Genomic DNA, 11155 nt, shown 5'->3' on the forward strand with positions numbered 1-11155 from the left:
CGATTATTGCCACCAGGCAGAGTCTGCTTGGTGCTCCTCTCTGCTTCAAATATGACCAACATTAAAACCAAAAAGTTCTGTAATTTGTCTGTAAACATAATTTAAAATTTGATAGCCTGAAGTCTGTAATTTTGACACAGTTTGGAAGACCAGTCACCAGGTACAAAGTGGRTGGGCCTATGCCCATCTAGGCCCACCCATAGCCAYGCCCCTGGTTTAGAATAATCTGAACAGCAGACAGATTATCAACAATCAGAGACTAAAAACYGATAAACAGTTTCTGACAACAGGACTTCAGGTAGATTCAAACYATTTCAGTTTGATAAACAGCTGAGTCTCCGACAGTAAAATAAAACCCAACTCCAGCGTGGAGCGGCTGAGTGAAGGTGGTCTGGACTCTGTGGAGGAKGGTCATRGTTTTAGAGATGTTGTAGARGGACAGAACACCTGCTCTGTGGTCCAGGTACACCCCGACCCTGGAGAAACCAGAACCTGGGACTGGAGTACTGGACTTCTTGTACAGAAATGTATACCGGTAACTGTCTGAGTAACATCGTAAAGCCCAGGATTTGTTGTTGGATCCAAARCTWCATTCACCTGAATTTCCTGCTCTTATGATCTTATTGTATGAAACAGCTACTTCAGCTCCTGCCCCCCTCCAYTCCACCTCCCAGTAACAACGTCCTCTCAGACTCTCTCTGCTCAGAACCTGCTGCCAACCAGTSAATCTGTCTGGATGATCAGGATAAAACTGTTCTTGATCCATTACCGTTGCTTTTCTGTTTCCATCAKACAACAGCAGGTCTCTGTTTGCTGTGTTWGGATCCAGAGTGATTTCCTTTGAATATCTTAGGAACTTAGCTATGCTCTTTGGTTCTGTTTCTGGTCCTRGTTCTGACAGTAAGACATCAACCTCAGAGACTCTCAGTGAAATGTTTGTCCAGGTGTCCCTCAGGACGTCCTGTAGTTTGTCTCTGAGCTCCTCCACAGCTGTTRTCACGTCCTCAAAGTACCTGAGAGGACGAGTCTTGATGCTGGATGAGTGTGCAGACTCACTCAGTACTGACACTGAGGGGTAGTTGTGGACAAACTGCTTGTGATCCTCTGTGTGTGAGAGCAGCTTCAGCTCAGCATCTCTCCTCTTCAGCTCAGTCATCTCCTGCTCCAGCTGCTCCTGAAGCTCTCTGACACGACTCACGTCAGCTTCCTGCTGGGATCTGATCTGCTGAGTCACATCAGAGCTTCTTTTCTGGATGAGACGGATCAGGTGAGTGGAGATCTCCTCACTGTCCTCCACTGTTTGATCAGCAGAGACATTGATGGCCTTCACCTCCTGTTGGAGCAGCTTCACATCTTTCTGTCACTCCTGGATTCTCTGCTGGATTTTTTGTCGGGTCTCCTCCAGCTCCTTCTGTTTCTCAGCTCTTTCARCTGTAACCAGCACCATTTCATGTCCTCTATGTTGGTCCATGGTGCAGAGATAACAGATACACTGCTGATCAGTACGACAGAAGATCCTCATCACCTCATCATGACGAGGACACATGTTGTCCTGGAGCTTCTTGGAGGGCTCCACAAGCTGGTGTTTGTGTAATGGTGGAGCTTCATAGTGAGGTTGGAGGTGTTTCTCACAATAAGAGGCCAGACAGATCAGGCAGGACTTGACAGCTTTCAGTTTCCTGTCAGAGCAGACATCACAGGACACATCTTCAGCTCCAGCATAGCAGAGATCAGCTGGAGCAGCTTGGAGTCCAGTCTTCTTCAGCTCCTCCACCAGCTCTGCTAACATGATGTTTTGTTCCAGAACAGGCCTCGGTATGAAGTCCTTCCTGCACTGAGGGCAGCTGCAGACTCTCCTCAGATCCTCTCCATCCCAGAACTCTTTAATACAGCTCAGACAGTAGCTGTGTCCACAGGGAATGTCACCGGATCCTTCAGGAGATCCAAACAGATGGAACAGGACAACTTTCTGGAATCCATTTGGGTTCTTGCTGCTAGTTTCACCTCTGAAGAACTGAAACCATAACAACTAATTGTCTTACACAAAAAGCCAAGGCCAGTTTTTATTTTTCACTTTTACTTCCTGGTGTCAGTCTGAGCTGTTAAAGGGGAGGAGCCAGAAAAACTGTTAAACAGACAGAGCAGCTTTTTATTGTCTCTCACTTCAGAAGAAGGACCAGAMTGAGGCAGTATTATCCAGCTGTCTGAAGATCCAGCTATAGTTTCCTGTTTGTCTTTTGATCTTTTTCAGTAAATGTTTTTCTAACTAAGATTATTGTCTGCTGATGAAAGATGAAAGGCAGAAAAGTAATACAAATTTATTCAAAAAAAAAAACTATTTAAACTTCTTAAATTTGGTCATTTTCCTCTTGGTCCACGGCCGGGTTTCCTCTTTGTCTACGGTCAAGTCATCTCTTGGTCAATGGTCAGGTCACCTTTTGGTCCACGGTCAGGTCTACTCTTGGACCACGGTCAGGTCTACTCTTGATCCACATTCAAGTCTCCTCTTGGACCATGGTCGGGTTTCTTCTTGGACCACAGTGGGATCATCTCTTGGTCCACGGTTGAGTCTCCTCTTGGTCCACTGTCTGGTTTCCTCTTGGATCATGGTTGGGTTTCCTCTTGGACCACTGTCGGGTTTCCTTATAGACCACAGTGGGGTCATCTCTTGGTCCACGGCCAGGACTCCTCTTGGTCCACGGTCAGGTCTCCTCTTGGTCCACRGTCAGGTCTCCTCTTGGACCACAGTGGGGTCATCTCTTGGTCCATGGCTGGGTCTCCTCTTGGTCCACGGTTGGGTTTACTCTTGGACCACGGTCGGGTCTCCTCTTGGTCAAGACTCTGTTTACCTCTTGGTCCATGGTCATGTGACCTCTTGGTCAAGACTCAGGTTATCTCTTGGTCAAGACTCAGGTCATCCTACAGTGTGCTGGGATCTGATCCTGTGACTGTGCTTCCAGACTCAGGTCATCCTACAGTGTGCTAGGATCTGATCCTGTGACTGTGCCTCCAGACTCAGGTCATCCTACAGTGTGCTGGGATCTGATCCTGTGACTGTGCCTCCCTGTTTCACCTGTTAATGATCTTTAACCTAAGCTCCAAGGGGTTTTCTTGAAGTTTTTGCTCAAAATACCATGCCATAATGTAATTGAGTGTATCTCAGCATTTACAAACTCTACATAAATAATCTTGTTTATTACAGATCTTAAGTTGAAAGAAGTTAAAGGAAATAGAAAATGGAAAAAAAACAGTTTTGCCCATGGCGCTCCAGAGGTTAAACTAAAATTAAGTTTGATAAAATTAAGTTTGAAGTTGTTTTAATGGGTCTTTTTGTCAGGAAAATTGTATTTGAGACTCTGAGTCATTCTGATCTTTCTGGTATTGGAAAGCGGTCCTAAAATGTGACTCAGTGTGCATGGGTCATGTCATTTTTTTTGTTTTTGTTTTATTTTTTAGATCTATTCTTTTTCTTTTGAGACTATTTTTAGTTTTTGTTGGATAGAACATAAAATGCATCGTAAAGAAAGGTGTAATTGTCCTTCTGCAGACAGGTTGTCCTTAGAATAGGTGTATTGAGGAATTCCTGGGTGTGTGGGGCCTGCTATGGTTCTTTTAACTATAATCATCAGAGATCCCAGGAATGCTCTGCAGTTGGAGGAAAAGGTAAGCTAATCTATTTAGCTTCACACTCATCTCAGGATAGTTTTATGGCCAGTGTAGCATTTTAYTACCGAATGTTATCACAGAGCAGCTGCACTGTTCTATTCATTACATTGTTTGTGGAGAAATGATAAACTTCATGTTCTTCAGTGATGCACTTGAAGGTTTTAAATTGAATGCAGTATGTTAGGACTAATTCCCATGGAGAGGTAACTATGCTGTATACAAGCTGTGGGTTTGCTACATTGTGCATGAGWTTTTTTGTTTTTATTTTTCTGACTGAAGCAATGCAGGATAGCGCGTGGCAAGGAGGGGAAAAAAGCTAAGCCCGGTTCAGTGTGAATGGTTCTTTGTGGGAGAAACACCTGCAGCGCTCAGCCTCCTACTTCGTAAACGATTTACATTCACCTCCAACCTCCCTGGCCTTCCCTCTCTCCTGTCCTCCCGGCCATCTCATCCTGACTCTACTCTGTTGACTTGGCACCAGCTCTGCATCGCTCATCCTGCAAAGGCCATAATTCATGTCTTTGTCTGGACAGAGTTGGCATGGTGTGAATGCAGATTTGGGTTTGGGTGAAATCTATACCTCATGTCAGCTTATACGATTAGGTTTATGCTGAAGGCGAAGGGGTGATGTTTTCGCTCTTGTTTATGTTTGTGCATGTGCATGTGTCCGCAGTTTTAGCAAAATATCTCGTGAACCATTGGATGGATTTGAATGAAACTCTCAGAAAGAAGCAATTAGATGTATAWCTTCAACTACTCAACTTTTGGTGTCAACCACTTTCAAGATGCCCCYAAAATACAGTCGCTAGAATCCAGTCTGTTTTATAGATATTGAGCTAAAATTTGTTATGGCAGTAGGTGAGGGTCATTTAAAACACATGCTTTTAGCTTGACACATCACCTTCTCTTAAAACTTTCTCTTAACTGTTGGCGTCAACCATGTCTGTCTTATAGCAAAATAGCTAATGAACCCCTTGKCAGATTTTAATAAAACTCTCAGAAAATGATCATTAGATGTACATGTACAATTGATGAACTTAACTTATACTTTTTACTTAACGTCACTGAAATTTAATAAGGCTGCCTCAGCTAACTAACTTTAAAGAACCACAAATAGATATAACACAATCAGATTGACCAAGACGGAGCTGAAATTTGAGGTGGTAGTAGCTAAGCATCATTCTCACCACACATTCTGTGATCTTATTGCTTGAGATTGTATGTCGTTGACAAAGTTTGACCATCACAGCTATAACTCTGTCCCTTCACATTTAAAGATGATGTTTAAAATGCTGGTGATATGTATTCCTTCAAAAAATGTAAGACTTTTTGATTTATTAGTTGTTGTTTTTTTCAACACTAAAGGAATGCAAAAGAAAGCCAAATCTAACTAAATACAGTGTACCAATTGAGACCACCCATCTTATTTATATATTATAATAAGATCTCACTCAAAGAAAAATACGTTTCTTTTTTCTAAATTTGGCATGTTGTTTTTAACACCAGAAGTAGTTTTAATTGGTTAAAAGTTGCATTTCTTTTAGATTATGTTTAGGTGATTCATTTGAATTTATGAGTTTTATTACGTGATTGGCTTGCACAGCTCAGAATAGATTTCTATCCACAAGTCATAAACTATATCTTATTTTGCAACAGCTGTCCATCCATCCGTCCATATTTTATACACCCCTTTCCTTCTGGACCACTGGAAGCTGGTGCGTATGTCCAGCAGTCAGAGTAAGAGAAGCTGGGGACACCCTGGACAGGTTGCAAGTTCATCACAAGGCCACATAGAKCCCAYTACAAATAATACAAACAACCATTTACACTCTCACTCACACCTAGAGACAATTTAGATTCATTTAATACTCAAACAAGCATGTTATTTGATTTGTGGGAGGAAACCAGAATGCATGGGGAGTACAATGCAAAATTTGCACAAAAAGCCCCCAGGCCGGGAGGCAAACATGCAACCTTCTCATTATGAGGCGACAGCTATAACCACTGTATTACCGTGCCACTAATGTTGCAAGATAATAGTTTGAAAAAAATCCCTACATTTTAAGACAAATCACCTTTTAAAACATATCTTATACTGATGACTGTACTGTTAAACTAGATTTTGTTGCAGTTGTCACACATCATATTCTGAGTGGGATTATGTTTTTGTCTGCGTGTTGTGTCCTTAAAGTGCAGGGTCAGTGCAGCCCGCCCTCTTCCACCAAGCACATTATGATGCTTGCATTAAAATTGGTTTTAAATCAGATTTTTTTCAGCCTCATCCCCTTCTGCCCAGTTGTTAGGACCTCTGTCGGTGCTGTTATTAGAATATCAAGCAGCCGGAGCTTTGTAACATGCAGACTCGCTGATAATCCACTCCCCTTTTCTTGTGCCCTGCCTGTGTCAGGCTGTGTGTAAAACAGACAGCCCTGATTGAATTTCTCTCCTGATTTTTCCCCAAACCCGCTCCTCCTCCACCTCCTCACCTGCTCTCACTTTTTTTTCMTCTGTGGATTGAAATATCTTTACACACAACCAGACCCACCAACACAAATCCACACTAAATAGTCCTGCTGAGTGACTTGTAATTGGTTGTTTATCACTTTGCTCTTGACTGAGATGCAGACCAAACAGAACCAAGACCACACTCTGCTTCATTCTTCTCTGCTCCACTCCCAGACTATGGGTCTGWGTGCCACAGAAGGATTAGCCCCACCCTCCACATTCTGCTGTGCCTTGATTATGTCCAGGGATAAGAGCTGCTTAATTGTAATCACTGGAGCTGCCCTGAGCAGTGTAAACTGAGGAGCACAGATCAGCCCACCGAAGCACAATATACTGCAGAACATTAGAAAAACTCCCAATATTTCTGTCCACACACATCAGAATGTCTAAAATTATGGCCAGCCCCTCAAAGTCAATTAAGTATTAGTTGCATTAACGTATTGTGTTGGGCTTTGTGAATGTTAATGGTGCAAGACTTATGACTGAGACCCATACATGTGTGGGTCTTTTTTATTACCTGTGTACTGACCTTCAGAAATTCATAATTTTCATAAACAAAATGTAGTACTCCGACACGATACAGTAGGGGGGTTGCGGAAGCTGAGTTTTTATCATAGTAGTATCATTTTTTTAACCAGGAAAATAACTGAGATTAAAAACCTCTTTTCCAAAAGTGACCTGGCCAAGACAGCAACATAAAAACATACAACAAATCAAAAATACAACACAAGTTACACAAAACACAAAACTAAGAGACATCACATACTGTAACTAAACTTGTGGGCAGCTACAGGAGCTAAGGGATCTGTTTTCTCTGTCCTTTAAAATTGGTTTGAATTGCCCCAAGGTAACAAGGACAATAACTTTAAATCCCTCTGCATGTTATTCCAAGTGGCGTCTCAATCGGAGAGATTTTCTTTATACATCTGTATGCAAATGGTGGAAAATCGATGTAAGCCACGGACAATCCATACAATGTGTATGGAGACCATGGTCCTCAACTAAAAAAAGGATAGATTGCCAAGTCCAAGTGTCTTCTTGAGTAAAGGTAGTACAGGGTGCGAGTTTGATGGGTGGACTGGAATCGTATCTGTATTTATTAGGGGTGGGAATTTTTTACTCTCTCACGATCCGATTCAGAATCGATTTTTCATTCAAAGCTGATAACGTGAGCCCATTTTGTCATGTTCCCTAAGTGTTTCATCTTCATTTTGCAAACCTCACACACCTCACTCATGTCAAACTCAGACTCATTCAGTAAAAACCAAAATGAGCCCAAATCTTTGCATTCAATGAAGACAGGATCAGTTGAATCTCTCTTTCCTCCAGTTTTGTAGTTTCCTCTTTGTTTTGGTGCGTTCTGCACATTCATATGTTCCAGAAGCAGCTGCGTGATGACGTCAGCACATCCCATGTAGTTACAAAATGGAGGCTGCCAGCCTTTGGATTTGCTTTATTTTTTTATTTATAAAACTAAATTTTGGGACATTTTAAATCGATTATGAATCTTTGTAAATGAGAATCATGATTCTGATGTAAAACGATTTTTTGGTGTACCTCTATTATTTAGGTGGAACAATCAATGAAAGAACTGAATTTGAGCCATTAAAGTTGGTCAAGACATCTTCTAAAGATACCTTTGGGTRTTTTCCAAGGGAGGTATTTCAGACATGCCCTGCTGTGAGGAAGTTCTCTCTGAGGTATAAGTTTCTAATGTGTTGTTCTGGCAGACAATCTTATCAAACCCTCAGTTCATGTTAGGGTCTATCCGGCATCTTTCCCCCCACCATCTGATCCAACTCACCACCATGTGATCAATTGATACATCAGCTCCTCTTTTTGGATGTAATATAATATCTTGACATTGGAATTATTACCAGAATCACTCTCTGCACGTTAATCTTTTTCCCTGACACTGTTTGATTGGGTTATGAGTTGCAGCTGGGAAATGCAGGGAAATATCAAGAGGACCCAAGGTTTGAACCTAGTTCTTTGTTCATGAACAACTCAGCACTCGTACACTACTTTCTTWAATTTTCCTGCACCTTGTCCTCTTGTGGTTAACTTTGTTGTATGTATTTATGCCATGTTTAGTCAGCTTATACAATCACTTAGTGACTTCATTTAGGTTTCTGATCCCAGCTTATTTTGTGATTGAAAATCTTAATTTTCTAAAGGTGTCGTGCAACTTTTCTAGGTGACAGTTTGTGACTTTGTCACAATTGGATGTTTGCGTTAGCACCTGAAAGTGTGAACTGAAGTTGGCATGTTCTGAAATGGTTTCCTGCTCCAAAGTGGGACTAAAGCAGCTCAGTGGTATGCACAATTCTGTTTACTTTTGGAAATAATTGCCTCACAGAAAAATGCTGAAAGAACTTGATTAGAGAGCATCATTTTCTCCCACAGTTTTTTCTCTGCAGCATCTGGAGGGAGATTGGAGTCAGTCTCCCAGTCTCTTCCACCTTCTACCATTTGGTAGTGCAATATTTTACTAATTGTCCTGCGCTGACATGGCAGACCTCCTTTCTTTGTTTTTTCTCTGGACTTCTTTAATTATAAATCACTCTTTGTGATAGAAGTCTATATGATTGCTTTTTCGCTGGATTTACACTGTGTGTGGCTCTGCTGCACTCAGCTGCACACTTCACTACAGTTCATGCCTACCTGGATTTACACTGTGTCCGCTCCGCTGCGAACCCCAGAGGTGCTCTGAGAAGCATGCCTGGGAAATGCAAGATCATACAATAAAACCAGTGATAATCCTCAAGTCAGACTAAAACAATTCTTACTGTGAATAACGGACTCGAAACTACAGTTGAAACTGCAACACTGTGTTTTTGAAACTTTTGGTTTCAGAATAAACTTCTCATATTTTGTTTGTGTAATGTGTGTATTTAATAATGTAATATTTCGAGAAAACGTAGTCTGTCTTTGGTGAATTATTTCCAAAATATGGATGTTGTGCTCATTCATGTTCCTGTTGCATACATGCCAAGTTGTACGAATTGTCCGAATTTTCCCTCATTTTGCAGGTATGCGGACGTATAGAGCGATCTCACAGATTTTTTTCAAGTTTTACAGATTTTCTTTTCAAAAGCTTAGTTTCAAATTCATTTAACATGTGAGAGCCTGTAGGACATTAAATAACATCAAATAACCATCTTCCAACCCACTCTGCTGCTAGAAATAAGTTCTCCCGTCCTCATTTCCTCATGCTTTGCACTTCAGGTGCCGTCATCTTGGCAGTCCGATAGTCCCCCCCCCCCCCCCCCCCCCCCCCCCCCGTCCCCGCGTGTGATTAGTACAGATTTTTGAAGCTCATTATGCAGGTAAATGTCTGAAGGGGTTGACAAGTATGCTGTTTGTGCAGCGTGATCATGGTAGATTGACTCTGCCATGGTGCTCTGGTGCAGTGTAAATATGGCTTTACAACTCCCCTGTCCATGAACCTTGTTACAGTTTTATCTCTACAGTCTTTGAATACTGTAGTGATGGGTACATACAGTAGATCTCAAACATATTTTATAAATTACAGAATGTATGAATCTACACAACATATTTTATTAAATGCCTCGTGTTTCWATATGAATCTATAACTATGTAATGAAGGTTGTGAGGCCATGAATTTTTATGAAGCTTCCTTCTCTGGAGAGAGATAAGGAGCTTTTACCAGAAGCTGCTGCAGAGAGGTGAGCTCTGAAATCAACAAATGTCTTGTTCTCACTTTGGTAAAAAGGCCTTTGTGGCTCATTAATTACTTACTTTGCTTAATTTGTTCAAGCATAAAAATAGTGTGCTGAAGGATTTTGACGTAGATGTCAACCTCTAAAAGTGCATCAGGATTTTTTTTACCCCCTTTTAAAAAAAATTGGCAAAGTTCCATGTAAATRACGGATTTTGCTTTGTCAAAACAGTGATCTGTCTGCACTATCAGGTAAGAAAATATCCTGCTTTGTTCCATCAGTATCACTGAACCAGCAGCGTATACAGAAATGACTTTCCAGGTGGGCCCAACCGAAAAATGGTGGGCAACCAAATTTAACACCGCTTGTAAAATACAAGGAAACTGGAGCAAAGTTTACTTGTAGGTTGACCCTGTTTTCTACTAAAGCGGCTCTAAAACTATTCAGCTTCTGACCCACAAAACAACRGCAGCAGAAACTTTTGATTGTCCCAAAAATTTTTCACAAGGTAAAACTATTTCTCCTAAGAGAGCCTGATAAGTATTTCAAGTGATAGATTGTGCATCCTAATTTAAACAACACGGAGCATTTAAAATCCAAAATGCTGGAGTAATTAATTCATGTCTTTGAATTTACACCGAACAACGCAGCAAGTTGTAACTCATCAAAAAAATTGATCTTATTTATTCTGTTCTTTTATAGACATTGCTGTGAAACTTACTATCTTATTTACTAGTGGGAATAATAGAGGCGTATTGTAAGTACATTTACTTAGGATATGTAATTTTACAAAGTATTTTTTTAAATCGTAACTTTTATTTTGTTACATTCAAAAATGAGACTTTTACTTCTTTACTTTAAAATGTAAGACTTAGTTACAAGTTAGAAATATAAATGTGACCAAACTCATCATAAAAGGGAATGTTTAAGCACAATGAAAAATGAAATGTTGAATTTACTGAACCAAGTTGTCATCTGGTTCCACTAAGCCTAGTTGAGTAATTTACTCAACTCGGTTTAGTGGAACCAGTTTGCTTAAGTAAATTCAGCACTTCATTTTTTTAGAATGTGTGTAAAAGTACTTGTACTTTCCTAATTATTGGCAGATGAAATAGTTAAAGGAAGCCCACCTTAATTTAGTGGTGTTGAAGTGGCTTGGGGTCTAAATATACTTCAGCTTTCAGTCTGCTGTAAAATGTGCTGGAGTCTGGTGTAATCACATTCTGACCAGTATAAATGAAGTCAGATTTACAATTAAGTATGGAGACTGTAATCGTAGATATCGGCAATACCTGAAACAT

At 40.8% G+C, this 11155-nt stretch overlaps 1 protein-coding gene and 1 pseudogene across 2 annotated transcripts in view; one reads left to right on the forward strand and one right to left on the reverse strand.

The window, feature by feature from the left end:
• Nucleotides 1–11155, forward strand: part of arvcfb (ARVCF delta catenin family member b) — a 352935-nt gene that overhangs the window by 5340 nt on the left and 336440 nt on the right. The gene's annotated exons all lie outside the window — the stretch shown is intronic.
• LOC106524338 (tripartite motif-containing protein 16-like) lies at nucleotides 152–2316 on the reverse strand (annotated as a pseudogene).

This window comes from Austrofundulus limnaeus, unplaced genomic scaffold (genome assembly GCF_001266775.1).
Source record: "Austrofundulus limnaeus strain Quisiro unplaced genomic scaffold, Austrofundulus_limnaeus-1.0 Scaffold183, whole genome shotgun sequence".
Classification (NCBI taxonomy): domain Eukaryota; kingdom Metazoa; phylum Chordata; class Actinopteri; order Cyprinodontiformes; family Rivulidae; genus Austrofundulus; species Austrofundulus limnaeus.